Source organism: Protopterus annectens, chromosome 2.part0, assembly GCF_019279795.1.
Source record: "Protopterus annectens isolate FY-2018-M chromosome 2.part0, PAN1.0, whole genome shotgun sequence".
Taxonomy (NCBI): Eukaryota; Metazoa; Chordata; order Ceratodontiformes; family Protopteridae; genus Protopterus; species Protopterus annectens.
This window is the reverse complement of record NC_056728.1, coordinates 801,954,410-801,972,673: the sequence shown is the minus strand read 5'-3', so window position 1 is coordinate 801,972,673 and position 18,264 is coordinate 801,954,410. Positions and strand designations below refer to the sequence as shown.

Sequence of the window (18,264 nt, the reverse complement as noted above, 5' to 3'; positions counted from 1 at the left end):
ACATCCTGGCTAAAAGATCAACCCAAACCCCTCTCCTGATAACTTACCACTCAAAACTGCAATACAGTTCAACTCTTATTTTATAGATAGTATAACATCTCTGACCAAGGATTCCTCAACATCTAATCCGAACCCTGCCCAACAGCCACATATGACTACTTTCACCTTCAAACTTGTGCTCACATCCTATATAAAACTACTCTTAAACAAACTTAAACTGTGCTCTTATTCAGCTGATGATCTTCCGAGTGAGTACCTAAAAATAGCAGCCAATAGCACTGGTATCAGTAAATGGAAATGTACAATGCGATCACAAACAAATAACCAAAAAATTCACAGGGTGCACACAATGTCCACTCAATAATTCACTTAGAAACATGTAAAAACCAGTAAAATAAGATGTGGAGTTTTAATGGGAAACTAAAGCACTTTCGTCCTTGTTGATCATGTGATTTTTTTTTTTTTTAATTTTAATGGATATAAATGGCTGGTTAGCTTTTGAAAATAAGTTCTGATGAAGTTCTGGAGATAATGAAAGACAAAAGCACTCAACTTTCACATTAAAACCAATGCCTTATTTTATAGGTTGTCATCTATTTTTTTTTTTAAATTAAATTAGTTTATTGAGTAGACATTGTGGGCATCCAGCCAATAGCATTGCCTGCCCTGTCTCAATCCTTATAAACAGCTCAGTCCAGGAATCCCACATCCCATCTCTCTGGAAAAAACTCACACATTATCTGTCTGTGCAGAGGAAATTCAACAGACAGTAATAACTTTAGACCTATAGCAGTCTTACTTCCCCTCTCCAAAATACTTGACAAATGTATTCAAAAACAATTACTAGACTATCTCCTGCAGGAAGAACTCCTGTACCCTACACAACATGGCTTCTGTCCTTCATTAGTACTAGCACTGCCTTTCTAACTTATATATATGCTGTCAGTAAAGCTAGAGATAATTTTGCAATTTGACTTTGTCACAGCAAACTTCTACTTCAAATGTCCTCACTAGGTCTCTCTCAGTCTGCCCTTCTGTGGTTCAAAAGCTACCTGTGTTATAGGTATCAGTTAGAGAAATGGCACTTCATACTCTCTCCTTACCTCCCAGTTAAAACCGGTGTACTACAAGGCTCTATTCCTCATCCCTTCCTATTTAACATTTTTTCCAGTACCCTCTATACATCCACACAACATGCCACCATAATACAATATGGATATGATTCCAGCCTCATTTACACATCTGACAACATGGTACACCTTCAGAAAATTGTACAGTAAGCTTTAGCAGCCACTGAAACATGGCTTTGCAACTCACAACTCATGCTCAACCCAAAAATGACCAAACTACTACTTTTTTCCCCAAATCCTTCTCTCATGAAAAAAACAAAATGAATGTCCTCTGTCTTGATAATACAACCACTGAAGTCACTTCTCATAGCAAATTATTAAGGGTGATAGTGGAGGATAAGCTTACATTCGACCTGCATATGCAAAGTTGTGGAAGAAAAAATCATCAAAAATTAATAATGCTTTAAAGATCCAAAAACGTTCTCACTAACACAACTAAAACTACACTTGCCACTACCTATCTCCTCCCCACACTTCTTTATGGTGCTCCCATCCTTACTAACCTCCAGGCTTCACAAAAATTAAACCTTGAACAAAGCAAATACCCCTTTCAGAACCCACCACTGTATACAACAAAAAGCCTAAATTGGTTAGAGATACTTTATCTGCTAATATATACACAGCTTCTTACCACCTATAAATTCATCCAGCATCTGTATGCCTGTCCAGCACTAAGAAATATTCTACACAACTATGTTTCCAGTTGGTCATTGCAATTCAGTGACCAAAAACTCCTATCTGTCTAGAGACCTAGTAAATCTGCTGGGCATTGTCTGTACCAGTACAAAGTTGCTAAGGCCTGGAAGTTCTTACCTGTATCAACCAGATCATTACCACCCCCACCCCCCACATCTTTCTAAACAACTCTGAAAGACTTCCTAGCTAATATCTGTCTGTGCTCTTGCTAAAAAAACTGTTTATAAACTATATCCCTAAATGTGAACAAGTACCTTTTCATTCCTTATACCTCCTTGCTCTCCCTTCTTCACTTACTTCCTTACTTCTATCAAATTCTCTTCCCTGACTTTCTCTCTAAATATACCACAAGCCTGTTTTTCCCTTACTTCATATTGCAATTCCTGTTTTTATTAGACTAACTAGTCTAAAATTTGTGTAAATATTAAATGATTGTGATATAACTTGTATAACTTGTATTGATTCTTATCCAATGTTTTCATATCATCACTAATTTGTTATAATTATTTAAACTGTGGATGTTTTCGTTTTATTTTTGAAAGTTGTAAAATTATTGTTCCTAAAATTTTTTGTAATAATTTCTAGCATTTCTCTCCTGGTCTCTGCTGAAAATGGGCTTCTACCCAATCAGACTTTCTCAGTAATCAAATGTCAATATATAAATAAATAAAAATCTGGACCTGAAAGGTCTTTTTATTACACTACACCAGTGTTGTGTATTGACAAAGGGTTTGTATTTCTTTAGCCGAGTTTCAATTGTTTACTGATGCAGCAAGGTCCTTTGGCATGAGATCCTACCTCCAAAACAGCTGCTTTTCTTCCCCATGGTCTATTTCTTGGAGCTCACAAGTAAGGAAATACATTACATTCCTTTAGCATACACCTATTTGCACAGTAACTGTTGCTTGGGGTCACTTATGTAGTCATAACATGGTCATTTTCAATGTGACAGTATGTCTGTAGAACAGGTTTTGACCAAAAGACTCTCCAACTATAGGTGGAGTCATTCACTGTTAAAGCAGCTCATATTGCAAATCTTGAGGATAGATTTGTTATCTAGAGCTTTCTATGTTCCAGGAAAAGCCAGTGTTTTCACCGATTGACTCTCTTGGTTGCAGGTCACATGATTCAAATAGTTGGCCCAGTCAATAGAATAAAAGCCTGTGACAGTTGTGGAATCTATCTTGATGATTAGTGAAGAGAAGCAGTTTGGCTGATCTTACATTCCTGGTCAGCCAATACTAAAAGGGCTTAAGAGGCGTCTTTTGCCTCTTTTTACCAGTTTATAGATGGGATCTCAGGTTTCTGAACTTGGTCCCCCTTCATTGTCTGTCAACTTTTGGTCGCCAGGTGTGCACACAACAAAGTAGTTAAGACTTTCTGATTCATCTAATGGGTCTTAGTTTTTGGGCAAAGATTTTAGTTTAGCTGGATTTTATTAAAGTTTGCTTGGTGCACAGATAGGTTATGCCAGCTGAAGACTGAGGCTTGTGTTGGATAGCCACTAGCCCATTGACAAAAGCTTGTTATTGGTTATTTATAAGTTAACATTCAGCTATTCCCCCTGTGTCTTATATTCTGCTTTAGTTACTTCAGTGCACTGGGGCAAGCAGCATAGATGAACTTTTGATTCATCTAACCTGGAGAAATGTCTATCGCCTTGGCAATTTTGTCTCTAATTGGCCCTGTGAATCTATGATTAATCAACAGTCCTGGTATCACTGCCACTCCTTATTATTGTATCCAGTTCATTGGGGTAACACCTTTCTTCACTTTGAATTACCTCATTTCACATTTTTCTTCTTCACTTTGCATTTGCCCATTTCAAATTTTCAAGAGCAGCAGAATAAAAATTATAATCCCAGGCAAATCTTGTACTATATTTCAAAAAGTGCCAGAGGTGCAAAAATTTTCGAGCTTGGGTATATCACCTTATTCCTTCTGAAAGCTAGTGACCTGACTAGGAAAGGTTAACCTAATTAGGTCATAAGGAAGGTTGGGCATTGGTCTTCTAATGGCTTTGTGAACTACATTAGATAGTTGTTTCAGATGGTAACATGTATTAATTAGACCAAGATTTTTATTAGAAATGAAATATCACCACGGTTAATGAGAAGATAAAGGCAGTTGCTGAATCTTGCTTTCTAGGCAGTACAGATGATGCAGACAGAGCATGCAGGCAGCAGATTTGCTTTCTATGAAAATCTTAAAAACAAAGTTACTTATGGCAGAAGAAATTGTGTAAAAACTGCATGCAGTAAACAAGAAGGCAAATTTGATCCCCATACAGGTTAGTCACAATGTAATATTTTTCTTTAAACCCTTAATGCCAGTATAGCCACACTATGACAAGGAGAAGTTATCTAACTTTGTTGATCAGGTCATCTGCAGGAGTGCAATCTGCTATAATACTAAACTGCTTGTTCTCAAGATAAAGCCAGCTATCCAAAACATTTTTGTACCGAGTATAGAACACCTGGCAGGATATTGTTTTTTCTTGGAAGGTGGAATATCTTCATTGCTGAGCCTGCACTCACATAAAAATCCTAAATTCCAGTCTTTTTTTCTCTTTTATTATGTCATATCTCAATATTTCCTCTTAGTAAGTATTTGAAATGAAGTACAGCTGTAGTAACATCTGTTCTCCACTTGTATTATCAAATATTTTTAGAACCAAGGAATGGCTGTAATGATAAAGACAAGGTTGGGTCTATGGTTCATTATTGCTGTGTTTTGATTTATGGTAGTTTCTAGTTCAGAAATTAACAGGATACATTTGAAATTATACTTAATCATATGCTGGAAAAGAGTGCATATGGTTACTATGAGCTAAATTCTTTAAAGTGCCCATGCCTTAAAATATACATTCTTATCAGATAATCTGTTTAATTACATGCAGAGAAACTGATTTTTATTTCTAAAACTAATGAAATTCCATATTCCTTGAGAATAAATTCTGAGACTTATTCTTTGATTATTAAATGCAATTTCTTATATTTATTGAGCACTGCAACTGTGCTCCAAATTTGGGGAAAGACAAGCTTAAAGTTCACCTTTCTGACATCAGCAGGTTGAGTAAAAAGCTTTTGCTAAGCACCCCTCAGCACTGTTGATCTGTAGTCTTACACTATAGTCCAGTACTAGTCAACAGCTCCAACAGAAGAGGAACAATAAACATTTAAACACTTGTAACTTCACGATGGCAAGTTTTTAAAGTCCAAAAGAAGTATGACTTTTTAACATCTTCCCAAATGATCTTCTTTGGTTGCTGGTTTGTCTGCGGCAGTGGTGATCTGACTACTACTCTTGCTTTTCCAACTTTTGTAGAACATGACAGCAGTTAAAGCTCCATGAATCACAAAGAATTATGTGTTCATGACATGAATATCAAAACTCCCATGTTAAGCTTTGCTCTCAATGTGATTCTCTTAACATACATGCCTTGTTGCTTTGAACACATAACAACATGATGTTACTACAATGATTTTATTACAATTTTTAATATATTTTAGATATAAAGAAAATTAAAACATGTTATATGTACAAAAACACTAAATTAAAGAAATGTGACAGTCATAACAACTGTAAATTTAAGGGAACAAAATCAAGTTATGCTGAATAAGCATAGTTGAGTCTAAAATGCTACATTCCGTTAAACCTCTTGTTTTTCAATTTCTTAGATAATCTAAATTCTGGGATTTTCTGGTGTTTTTCTTAGAAAATGGAAAATGATGGTGTTTGTCAAAGTGCTAAGGCCTTGACAAATGAAACATATTCTAAAACCATAGGAGAATATTAGAGCATGGGCAATGCCAGAGTCCTGCACACAGAATATGCACCTGCGGCACAGAGTCCGTGTTTTTTATAGCAACAAATCATTTTGTATCTATATTATATATATATATATATATATATATATATATATATATATATATATATGTTTAAAAGAAAGTTCAACACAAAGCAAAAATGTTGCTCACACCAAAAATTCAAACTTGAAATGTTTGGTCCCTTTTAATCTCAAACAAATTATTCTGTCTGGCAAATGCCCATGTTCTGATGGTTTGATATAACTCAGACTGCTGTAGTAAAATCAGTTTCTACATCTTACAGGATTCAAAAGCTGAAGACTGAAACTATAAGGTTACAGCATCTCTCTTTACAATTTCACAAAAACAGAAATGAATTAAAATGCCTACTTCTTGAACTTTCACAAGGTCAGGGCTAAATCTAAATGTTTTCTCATGCTAAATGTATTAGGTCCTTTCCTATGCAGTTTTACCCTCTACACTGCTTTCCTTCTGGTATACATTCTCATTCTAGAGTCCACCCAGGACCATCCTGAAACCCAAAGGTAACAATCTGACTAATAACAGGGATCTGGGACCTCAGTAGGCCAATTTGGAACTGTTCTTGGTTAACATTTATCTGTCTGTTTCTGAGTTGGCACATTTAAAGAGATCAGCCATCACAACTCCAAATGTCATCACCTACTGTGGAACCATTAATTTGGGTTCTAGCAGATATGCTGTACACTTTAATAAGGGCAGTACTTCAAACATACTATCAAACAGGAGAAATAAAAACCTTATTAAAAATGAAGTCTACCATTACTATAATAAACACATGCTTCACAGAGGAACACAAAGCAGATTTTGATCTACACTCTACTGTCCAATTTGGGGGATTTAAAAACGAATGGAAACAAGTCTAAAAATATAGGTAAACAGGGAGATTTAACGGAATGGTTAAATATGAAGTAAAAGACATTTGCAGGAAACTGTTCTTTTTAGATAGTATGAGAGTACATGTTAAAATGCCAGTGAACACATACCTGGAGAATAAAAAAACATGGAGTGTAAATTGTGGACTAAAAAACATCTGAGCTCAACAAGGAAGACAGGGAAATATAAAATACAGAGGTACTTGTACGGGAAGGATGTTATCTGCATATGCCAATCAGAAATTCTGTTTTGTGGGAAAAAAGGGTTGTGATTGGATGGAATTTAGTGCTTGTGCATACACAAGACAAACTAATGAAAGGATTGCTGGGGGAAAAATAATTTGTTGTGTCAGGGAACTACTTGTGCATACACGGTCAGATTGCTGAAGCGATTGCTGGGCAAAATAACTCTTGTCATCTTATTGCTTGTGAAAACCAATGAAGGGGTTGCTGGGGGAAATAATTCATTTATGTGTCAGGGAAGTGCTTGTGCAAGCTTGGACAAACTACTGAGGAGATGACTGGGAGCAGGTTTGCAGATTGCAACTCCATTATCAAAGGCGTAACATTACTTTTAACAATGGATGTGTATATTGTGTGGACAACGGACTAGAAACTGAAAAACCTCCTCATTAGCATACAACACTTTCCATCATTTCGCATTTGCATCTCATTATTTTAAGGCCTTTCACAGTGGTGTAAAGGGCCTAAATGAATCTTGCCTTTGCTATGCTCATTTGAAAGCCTCAGGAATACCCCTATCGCATTTGCACACGTGAATATGAATACAGACTTGGCACCGTAAAATTCTAATGCCAATCATTCTGCTGTGGCGACCCCTAACCGGGAAAAGCCAAAAGAAAAACAACAACAACAACCATAGTCTACTATGATAGGAAATAATAAAAAAAAGATTATACAAGTTCCTTCTAAGAACAGGGAGAGGGCAAGTGTTAAAAGGGTATAGACTGAATAATAAAATGTTAGTAAGACTGTAAATATCTCTTGATGTAGATCATACAGAAGGGGTGCATGGGCATAGCCATGACTTAGGGAGACATTCTTTGAGAGAGGATTAAATACATGGAGGATGGATATAGTTTTGAACGTATTTTGGATAGACTTACAAAGTTTGTCTACACAGTGTGACTCCATACTTTGCCCCATACTTTTTTTGGTTTATAGATTTCAAGCAGGTTTTGTCTTGAGACTGCAAAGGGTGATTTGTGAGATAGTGATGTAGTACTGAGGAGATAGAAGGGCAGGCAGAGGGGTTATATAGTATTTTACAGGTTAGAAGAAGTGCATGGGCAAGTTGATGTTCATAGGTTCATAAGTTCATAGGTAAATACTATGTGATCAGTCTTCAGAGACCATCATAAGCCTAGCCAATAATTAAAGGTCAGAATTAAACCCTGTACCTTGTACCTGTGAGATAAAGCCCCAATGTGGGAGTTCTAACCAGTTGTGAGCATGATATGTAGGGCAATAATGAGCTCTATGTGGCAGGTTAGATGCAACTCTAGCTATCTTATTCTAGTATTTGTCCAGTTATGATGAACAAGAGATCTGGGTTCTAGTCAAAATAGGTGAGCCATAGAGAAGAGGGGGTAAAAGATAAGAGTTAGCTAGGGTAACTCTACTACAAGTAGTAAGGATTTTTTTTAGCAAACTAGCTTTTGATTATTTTTATATAGTTTCAACGTGAAGATCAAACTTTAAGCTGTGGAAGTTACTTTTAGCACTGGATGGGACACTTGAAAAACAGTAGTAGTTCAATTTTTTGAAGATTTAGTAAAAGTTGGTTTTGATATAGCCACAGTACAACTGAGTTGAAAGCACCTTGTGCTGTGAATTGCAGTTTTAGTGGGCTGTTAGAAGAGCATATGAGAGTTGGGTATCTGCATACTGAATAAAGCAAGCTTGCAGAGAGGACGCATATATGTTGCTGATAAAAATGTTAAAGAGCAATGGACCAAGAACAGAGCCTTAAGGAGCACCTGTTTTAACTAGGAGAAAAGGAGAGAGAGAAAGAGAAGAGAGAGCGAGAAGAGAGTGATTTGACAGATTGATATATTCCATATAGGTAGTTAGAGAACCATAAAAGAGTTGGTTTGGAAAGGTCCATATAGGACATTTGCTTCAGACATTTCTTATGAGACACTGTGTAAAAAGTTTTTGAAAGATCTAGAAAAACAAGAGATAAACTATTCTTTGTGTCTAGCCTTATAAATGGTGTAAGAAAAGTTGAGGGGAGCTGTAGTGGTGCTATGGTGCTATGGTCTGGTCAGAAAGCATGTTGTAGTGTGGTTAGGATATCATTTCGTAAGAGATACTGAAGGAATTGCTTATGAATACACCTTTCCAGGTCCTTAGAAAGGGAGGACAACATGGCAAGTGGCCTAAAGTTAGAGATTTTATAAGAGTTGTCTCCTTTATGGAGGAGAATAATAAAGAATTAGTTTTTTTTCTACAGGACAGGGACATGGAAGTCTTGAATAGATCTGTTGATGATAATTAAGACTGGGTATGTAATAGAGTCTTCAGTGAGCTTAAGATGATACTCAGCATGGAGATAATCTGTAGAAGGAAAACTAGGTTTCCATTTCTTTAGTAGTGTCTAACATATGATGTGGAGTCAGGTTGGAGACTAAAGGCAGGGATGTCAGAGTTTTGAGATTAGTTAAATGCTGGGAGAGCAAGAGCTGGAGATAAGAGAGGTTATAATGTTGATAAAGAAAGTGGTAAATTTGGTAGCTGTTTCTTAAGGGGATAAGTCCAGCTAGGGGGTTGGTGAGGAAGGAGAGCCAGGATGATGAATTTTCTTAATTGAGCTCCAGAATATCTTTGGATATTTTTTTTCCTTTTTGTTATTATCTTGTGGGTTTGAGGGATTGTATCTTTGTGCCATTCTTTCCATACTTTGCATGACAATTCTAGTTGAATGTGTCAGCCATGGGGTTGAGTATTTTTTACTTTTTTATTCATGGTAAGGCAGTAGAGCTTGAGGCACAATGGCACGGTGGATAGTGTTGTTGCCTCACACCAAGAGGTTCCTGGTTTGACTCTTGGCTTGGGTTCCTTCTGTGTGGAGTCTGCATTTTCTTCCTGTGCTCGTGCTGGTTTCCTCCGGGTGCTCCGGTTTCCTCCCACATTCCAAAGACATGCAGTAGGTGGATTGGACACTCTAAATTGGCCATAGGTATGAGTGTGCATGCAAGTGATTGGTGTGGAAGAACTACCATAGCAAGGATACCCACCCAGTGGTATAAAACCTTGACTCTAGATAATTGTCACTGTGAAGTGACACCCTAACCCCATGTGCAAAATGAGGAAAAAGGGATGTGGATGGATGGATTTATGGTAGGTCAATGCTATTTGAAGTATTCATGACTATATTGTTGAATTTGCTGGCAGATTCATCTAGGAGTAGGGTTTTGAGTAGAGAGCACTTAAAGGATATTAACAAATTATTACGTGCTTCAGGATAATTGATTTTTTTAGGTAGTAAATGATTTCTCTACTAGTGAACATAGGGTGCTGATCATTAAGGAATCAGGTAGTACCCAGAATTAGCATACTTGCTAGGGTTGGAGACAAGTATTCAGTTGAGGTTAGAAGTTTCTATGTTTTGATTTGCTGAGTCAAATAGTATAAGAGATTAGCTGGTTGAACCCATACAAGTTAAGACTATTAGTTGGAATGTTAGATGGCACAAATAACCAGTCAATATTAATGTCTCCTAGTGTCGGTAGTAATATTTGGAGTTATCCAGCAAGAATTTCTTCTAATAAGCTAATATTTTATCTGTATTTTGGAAGGTTTGTATATTAGTTTTGAGGGTGAGAAATTTGGATAGTTATTAAATACAATTGCAATACCCCCCCCCCCCCCATTTTCTGTGTAGTCCATCACATTGAAATATATTGTAGCCAGGAGATTCAGTTATGGAATCTTTTATATGAGGTTTCTAGCCACATTTTGGAAATGACAGTAACATTTGGTGAGTATTGAAGAAGCTCTTTTTGAAGGTAAGTAGCTTTGTTTAGAATACTATCAATATTAATGGAGGTAAGGAGAAGTTTTGTGGATGCACTGGAGTTAGGGGTAGACTGGAGGGGAATAGATAAAGTTGAGGGGGCCAGAGTTTGGATGAATATCACCACAAACTGTGTTTTCTTAGAGATAAGTGGATTAGTTTTTATAAAGTATTTGCATTTATTCCAGGTTATATCAAAGTGAATTGAATGGTTAAAAATGTTATATGCGAAAAAGGTGAATAGGGTGTCTATTACATAAATTTAAGCAAATAGGTATGAAAGAGGGTTTAGCCTGAGTATAGGTAGGGTGGCTGTTATTGTGTCAGTGTGAATAAAGTGAGAGAGTATCTTGGTCAGTAGTAAGGTGACAGAAAATGTCTAGCAGAGATGTGAAAATGCACAAGGATAACATGGTAGGTACTGAGGACTGTGGTGTAGTTAAGAGGAGGTTGTAGATGAATGAAAAGGAAACAATGTTACAGGAAAAGGGAAGAAGGTAAGGGAAAAAAAGATGAGCAATGGTCTGCTGAAGATTCCAGGCAAGGCGATCCCTTATTAAGAGGATGAAGAAAGTTAGGATTTTAATAGACTATAGTCAGTTAGTGAAATGTGTAAAATATCATGATGTAGTAGGGTGAAATTGTGAATTAGAGGAAGTATTTGGAAAAGAATAATTATTTGGGTGATGTATATCATAAAAGGTTTGTGGATATTATATTTTGGGTCAGTATTACGAAAGGAAGGATAATACTGAAGAAAGACTTGCTAAGGAAGAAGAAATGAATACTGTACAAGAGGAAAAAGAAGAATAGAAGCTATAGTTTTTAATGTTAGAACAATACAGAAGAATAAACTAAATAAAAAGCTGTAGAGAAGAATAAGAGTGGAGGTAAAGTGACATACTATTGTAAAGGGTTTGAGTAAATGCTAGTGGCTAATGAAGTAGTACCAGGTATTGGTGAGGATACTAGGAAAAGTAGGAGATAGGAATGAGGATGAGTAAAGGATATATGCAGTATAAATTTAGATAGGGAGGGGGTGGGTGGGAACTGGGGGCAGAGTAGGGGAGCATAGTGAGCCTGAGTGTAGGGATAATGAATGGAGTGGACTGGAACCCCTCACTGATGGAAGTATTGGGCCAAGAAAAGCAATCAGTGGCAATGGAGATAAGCGAAGTTTTAAACAACAGTATGAATTATTTTTCTAATACAATGTCAGTTGCTCAGCAGAACACAGAAAGTTTAAAAAAATGCTTATGGATAAGAAAACCATACATTAAAGCTAAGACAATCTGTTCATGGGTAAGAAAGCCATGCATATAAAGATATAGTGGCTTTAAGAAGCCTGAAGTACATTAGCGCACATGTCATTTTCCTTTAGTAGCACTGGTTGCAAGCTCAGTGGTACACATGGTTTTTGCAGTTTACCTATGGCAGTCAATATACTGTCTGCACTGAAAAATATTTTTTGTAGGCTGCACATTTTCTTAGTGGAAGAAAGATAGTTTTATGTAGAATGATGCAGAAAGACAGGGAAACCATTGACGTTCGATAGTGTATGGAACAACTTTGCAAGCCTAATGGCAACCAAAGGTGGTACCAGTATATATAGTGTCTGCACTGAATAATACTTTTGCAGGCTGCAAATCCTCTGAGTGGAAGATATATCTTCTCATCTATTAGCAGGATTAAAGTACAGTTGGACGTCAGAAGATAAAGCTATTCAGTCATGCATCAGGTCACATGACAACACAGCAGATACTCTGAGAAATGATTTGCACACTATAGTAAGGCTATAACAATCTGTTGTTACTACAACACTTGATTCTTTGTAGCAGAATTTAGGTATGAAGCTACACTGTTGCTGTAATGATAGTATGACTGCATTCTGTGTTAGTATCTCACCCCATTAATGAAGTACTTTAGAGGAGTTTGAGTAACTTTATGAATTCTGAAATCAGAAGTTGTGGTAATTGTTTATGTTTTGAATGTGGTGACAAGGATGAAGTAATTTCCCAATATTGCCATCTTATAGGATGCCTAACTGTCGGCCGTTTACCATGATCTTAACAATACTCTGAGAAGTCATTTACCCTTAACACATCTTTATATAAATGCTGTTATAATCCATGTTGGCATCTGACACCTAGCCCTGATATTCTAGCCCCATTTCACAATTCACTGTTTTGTAACAGCACAGATAAATGGACATACATTTTAAAATATTGTCCCCAAATCTGACTTGAAGTGGAATACAAAAATACAAAATGGCACAGCTGAAAAAGTGTCATTACCTGTATGGCCATGTACAATAATACATCCATTTATTGCTCAAACACACAGACAAGAAATCAGTGATGGGACTAATATATTGCAATATGTAATATATTGCTGCAATATATTACAATTTCTAGTAACTAGTAATATAACTAGTTACTTTTTTAAAACAGTAACTAGTAATATTAATATATTACTTTTTTAGTAACTAGTAACTTAAATGTGAGTCACTTTTGATTTATTTTTGCTTAAACCAGTGGTTCTCAACGTAGGAGATATAGTCTCCTAAAGAGTGATGTAAAACTTCTGGGGTCCCTAATCAGATGTTAGGAGGTAATAGACACTTTGAAGTTGCAATTTGGATAAAAAAATTACAACATAATGTTGGCACAACTCATAGCATGTAGCATTCATAATAGATCATTAGAATTAGTCTGGAGCAAAATTTACTTCATTTTTTTCAGCACTGCAAGGAGGTGAAAGCTAATGATGACCAAACTCACACTGGGACAATTCTAGCCTGCTAAAGATCATATCCTTACCATGCAGTATAATAAATGGCATTGGTTCTTCATGCCACCATCAGTTGGAATCAAACTCATCACTCATCAGTTGAGCACCTGATGCCCTAACCTAGTGCACCAAGTAGGACTCTTCAAGTGGATCTATGATCAGCCAACTTTTGTCTTGACAATTTTTTGTTATGTTCTATTTCAATAATTAAATAACCTAATTGGTTAGGTAAAATGTGTAATTAAACATTCAAAGCAGCTCTTGTCATTTATCAGAAGCCAAAAAATGCACTTCCTGTTACTACAAAAACAGCGACTGCATTATAAAACGTTTTTCATATACATATATGTGTTTCAAATATAACCTTTAAATAGAAACTTAGCAAATCATAAATACCTAAATATTAGTCATATTCATGGTTTGACTAAGAAAATCCAAAACATAAGCAGCTTAAGTATAATAGATAGTCAATCCATATTAGAAAAAGCATCTAAAAAATCTAAATGGCATTATATTCTCAAATTAAAATATATATGTAAACATGAAGTCAAGTTAAACAGTTTCTTGTTAAAGACTATTAGGTAAATAAAAACAATGTGAGAATCCTTTGATTCTCTTCATAAAGAAACATTATGTTGCTCACATCCGTTCATATAATGTGTTTATGTAATAGAACAAAAACGCATTCAAAATGTATTGAGCAACATTCAGTATAAAAACATTCGCTATAAGCCTCAATATATATAACCCTTAGAAGAAGTGTTATACTCTAAAAAAGCAATCTGCCAGTGGATCCAAATACTCTGTACTTATTTGATGTTCAATTATTTAATAAGAGCATAATATTAAACATGGCTAAGCATATAAATTATGAGTTTGTAAATACTAACTTTCAGCCCATTAAGATGCCATGTATAGAAATATAAATATGAACTATTTATATTATTCATTCATTTATTTACTATATATACCCATCCAAAGAAATATGTATGTATATATGTATAACTATGCAAAAAATAAAAAGTAAATGAAAATAATAATAATAGTAAAAAATCTATTGTATTTACAGAGACATATATCACAATGTATATATTATATTATTTTATTATGTTAGAAGCACACTATATAAGAACTATCATATCTTACTTAATTTAGATCTGAAGAAGCGTACATTGTGTACGAGAAAGCGCTCATCGTTCCTGTTCTTTTTGTTATAATAAAGAAGTGTTTTATCTGCTATACCATCGTGGAGTTCCTCATTCCTGTTTTCTCTACTTGAATTTTTGCATTTGGAGGTGAGGACCTTGGAGGTTTTATTGCTGGGATTGTGTCACGTATAATTTTTAACAATGGATGTGTATATTGTGTGGACATCGGACTAGAAACTGAAAAACCTCCTCATTAGCATACAACACTTTCCATCATTTCGCATTTGCATCTCATTATTTTAAGGCCTTTCGCAGTGGTGTAAAGGGCCTAAATGAATCTTGCCTTTGCTATGCTCATTTGAAAGCCTCAGGAATACCCCTATCGCATTTGCACACGCGAATATGAATACAGACTTGGCACCGTAAAATTCTAATGCCAATCATTCTGCTGTGGCGACCCCTAACCGGGAAAAGCCAAAAGAAAAACAACAACAACAACCATAGTCTACTATGATAGGAAATAATAAAAAAAAAGATTATACAAGTTCCTTCTAAGAACAGGGAGAGGGCAAGTGTTAAAAGGGTATAGACCGAATAATAAAATGTTAGTAAGACTGTAAATATCTCTTGATGTAGATCATACAGAAGGGGTGCATGGGCATAGCCATGACTTAGGGAGACATTCTTTGAGAGAGGATTAAATACATGGAGGATGGATATAGTTTTGGACGTATTTTGGATAGACTTACAAAGTTTGTCTACACAGTGTGACTCCATACTTTGCCCCATACTTTTTTTGGTTTATAGATTTCAAGCAGGTTTTTGTCTTGAGACTGCAAAGGGTGATTTGTGAGATAGTGATGTAGTACTGAGGAGATAGAAGGGCAGGCAGAGGGGTTATATAGTATTTTACAGGTTAGAAGAAGTGCATGGGCAAGTTGATGTTCATAGGTTCATAAGTTCATAGGTAAATACTATGTGATCAGTCTTCAGAGACCATCACAAGCCTAGCCAATAATTAAAGGTCAGAATTAAACCCTGTACCTTGTACCTGTGAGATAAAGCCCCAATGTGGGAGTTCTAACCAGTTGTGAGCATGATATGTAGGGCAACAATGAGCTCTATGTGGCAGGTTAGATGCAACTCTAGCTATCTTATTCTAGTATTTGTCCAGTTATGATGAACAAGAGAACAAGAGATCTGGGTTCTAGTCAAAATAGGTGAGCCATAGAGAAGAGGGGGTAAAAGATAAGAGTTAGCTAGGGTAACTCTACTACAAGTAGTAAGGATTTTTTTTAGCAAACTAGCTTTTGATTATTTTTATATAGTTTCAACGTGAAGATCAAACTTTAAGCTGTGGAAGTTACTTTTAGCACTGGATGGGACACTTGAAAAACAGTAGTAGTTTAATTTTCTGAAGATTTAGTAAAAGTTGGTTTTGATATAGCCACAGTACAACTGAGTTGAAAGCACCTTGTGCTGTGAATTGCAGTTTTAGTGGGCTGTTAGAAGAGCATATGAGAGTTGGGTATCTGCATACTGAATAAAGCAAGCTTGCAGAGAGGACGCATATATGTTGCTGATAAAAATGTTAAAGAGCAATGGACCAAGAACAGAGCCTTAAGGAACACCTGTTTTAACTAGGAGAAAAGGAGAGAGAGAAAGAGAAGAGAGAGCGAGAAGAGAGTGATTTGACAGATTGATATATTCCATATAGGTAGTTAGAGAACCATAAAAGAGTTGGTTTGGAAAGGTCCAGATAGGACATTTGCTTCAGACATTTCTTATGAGACACTGTGTAAAAAGTTTTTGAAAGATCTAGAAAAACAAGAGATAAACTATTCTTTGTGTCTAGCCTTATAAATGGTGTAAGAAAAGTTGAGGGGAGCTGTAGTGGTGCTATGGTCTGGTCAGAAAGCATGTTGCAGTGTGGTTAGGAGATCATTTCGTAAGAGATACTGAAGGAATTGCTAATGAATACACCTTTCCAGGACCTTAGAAAGGGAGGACAACATGGCAAGTGGCCTAAAGTTAGAGATTTTATAAGAGTTGTCTCCTTTATGGAGGAGAATAATAAAGAATTAGTTTTTTTTCTACAGGACAGGGACATGGAAGTCTTGAATAGATCTGTTGATGATAATTAAGACTGGGTATGCAATAGAGTCTTCAGTGAGCTTAAGATGATACTCAGCATGGAGATAATCTGTAGAAGGAAAACTAGGTTTCCATTTCTTTAGTAGTGTCTAACATATGATGTGGAGTCAGGTTGGAGACTAAAGGCAGGGATGTCAGAGTTTTGAGATTAGTTAAATGCTGGGAGAGCAAGAGCTGGAGATAAGAGAGGTTATAATGTTGATAAAGAAAGTGGTAAATTTGGTAGCTGTTTCTTAAGGGGATAAGTCCAGCTAGGGGGTTGGTGAGGAAGGAGAGCCAGGATGATGAATTTTCTTAATTGAGCTCCAGAATATCTTTGGATATTTTTTTTCCTTTTTGTTATTATCTTGTGGGTTTGAGGGATTGTATCTTTGTGCCATTCTTTCCATACTTTGCATGACAATTCTAGTTGAATGTGTCAGCCATGGGGTTGAGTATTTTTTACTTTTTTATTCATGGTAAGGCAGTAGAGCTTGAGGCACAATGGCACGGTGGATAGTGTTGTTGCCTCACACCAAGAGGTTCCTGGTTTGACTCTTGGCTTGGGTTCCTTCTGTGTGGAGTCTGCATTTTCTTCCTGTGCTCGTGCTGGTTTCCTCCGGGTGCTCCGGTTTCCTCCCACATTCCAAAGACATGCAGTAGGTGGATTGGACACTCTAAATTGGCCATAGGTATGAGTGTGCATGCAAGTGATTGGTGTGGAAGAACTACCATAGCAAGGATACCCACCCAGTGGTATAAAACCTTGACTCTAGATAATTGTCACTGTGAAGTGACACCCTAACCCCATGTGCAAAATGAGGAAAAAGGGATGTGGATGGATGGATTTATGGTAGGTCAATGCTATTTGAAGTATTCATGACTATATTGTTGAATTTGCTGGCAGATTCATCTAGGAGTAGGGTTTTGAGTAGAGAGCACTTAAAGGATATTAACAAATTATTACGTGCTTCAGGATAATTGATTTTTTTAGGTAGTAAATGATTTCTCTACTAGTGAATATAGGGTGCTGATCATTAAGGGAATCAGGTAGTACCCCAGAATTAGCATACTTGCTAGGGTTGGAGACAAGTATTCAGTTGAGGTTAGAAGTTTCTATGTTTTGATTTGCTGAGTCAAATAGTATAAGAGATTAGCTGGTTGAACCCGTACAAGTTAAGACTATTAGTTGGAATGTTAGATGGCACAGATAACCAGTCAATATTAATGTCTCCTAGTGTCGGTAGTAATATTTGGAGTTATCCAGCAAGAATTTCTTCTAATAAGCTAATATTTTATCTGTATTTTGGAAGGTTTGTATATTAGTTTTGAGGGTGAGAAATTTGGATAGTTATTAAATACAATTGCAATACCCCCCCCCCCCCCATTTTCTGTGTAGTCCATCACATTGAAATATATTGTAGCCAGGAGATTCAGTTATGGAATCTTTTATATGAGGTTTCTAGCCACATTTTGGAAATGACAGTAACATTTGGTGAGTATTGAAGAAGCTGTTTTTGAAGGTAAGTAGCTTTGTTTAGAATACTATCAATATTAATGGAGGTAAGGAGAAGTTTTGTGGATGCACTGGAGTTAGGGGTAGAC

At 36.2% G+C, this 18,264-nt stretch overlaps 1 protein-coding gene across 1 annotated transcript in view; it reads right to left on the bottom strand.

Annotated features, from left to right (window-relative positions):
• PTPRD (protein tyrosine phosphatase receptor type D) overlaps positions 1-18,264 on the bottom strand; it is a 6,523,893-nt gene that overhangs the window by 4,080,857 nt on the left and 2,424,772 nt on the right. The gene's annotated exons all lie outside the window — the stretch shown is intronic.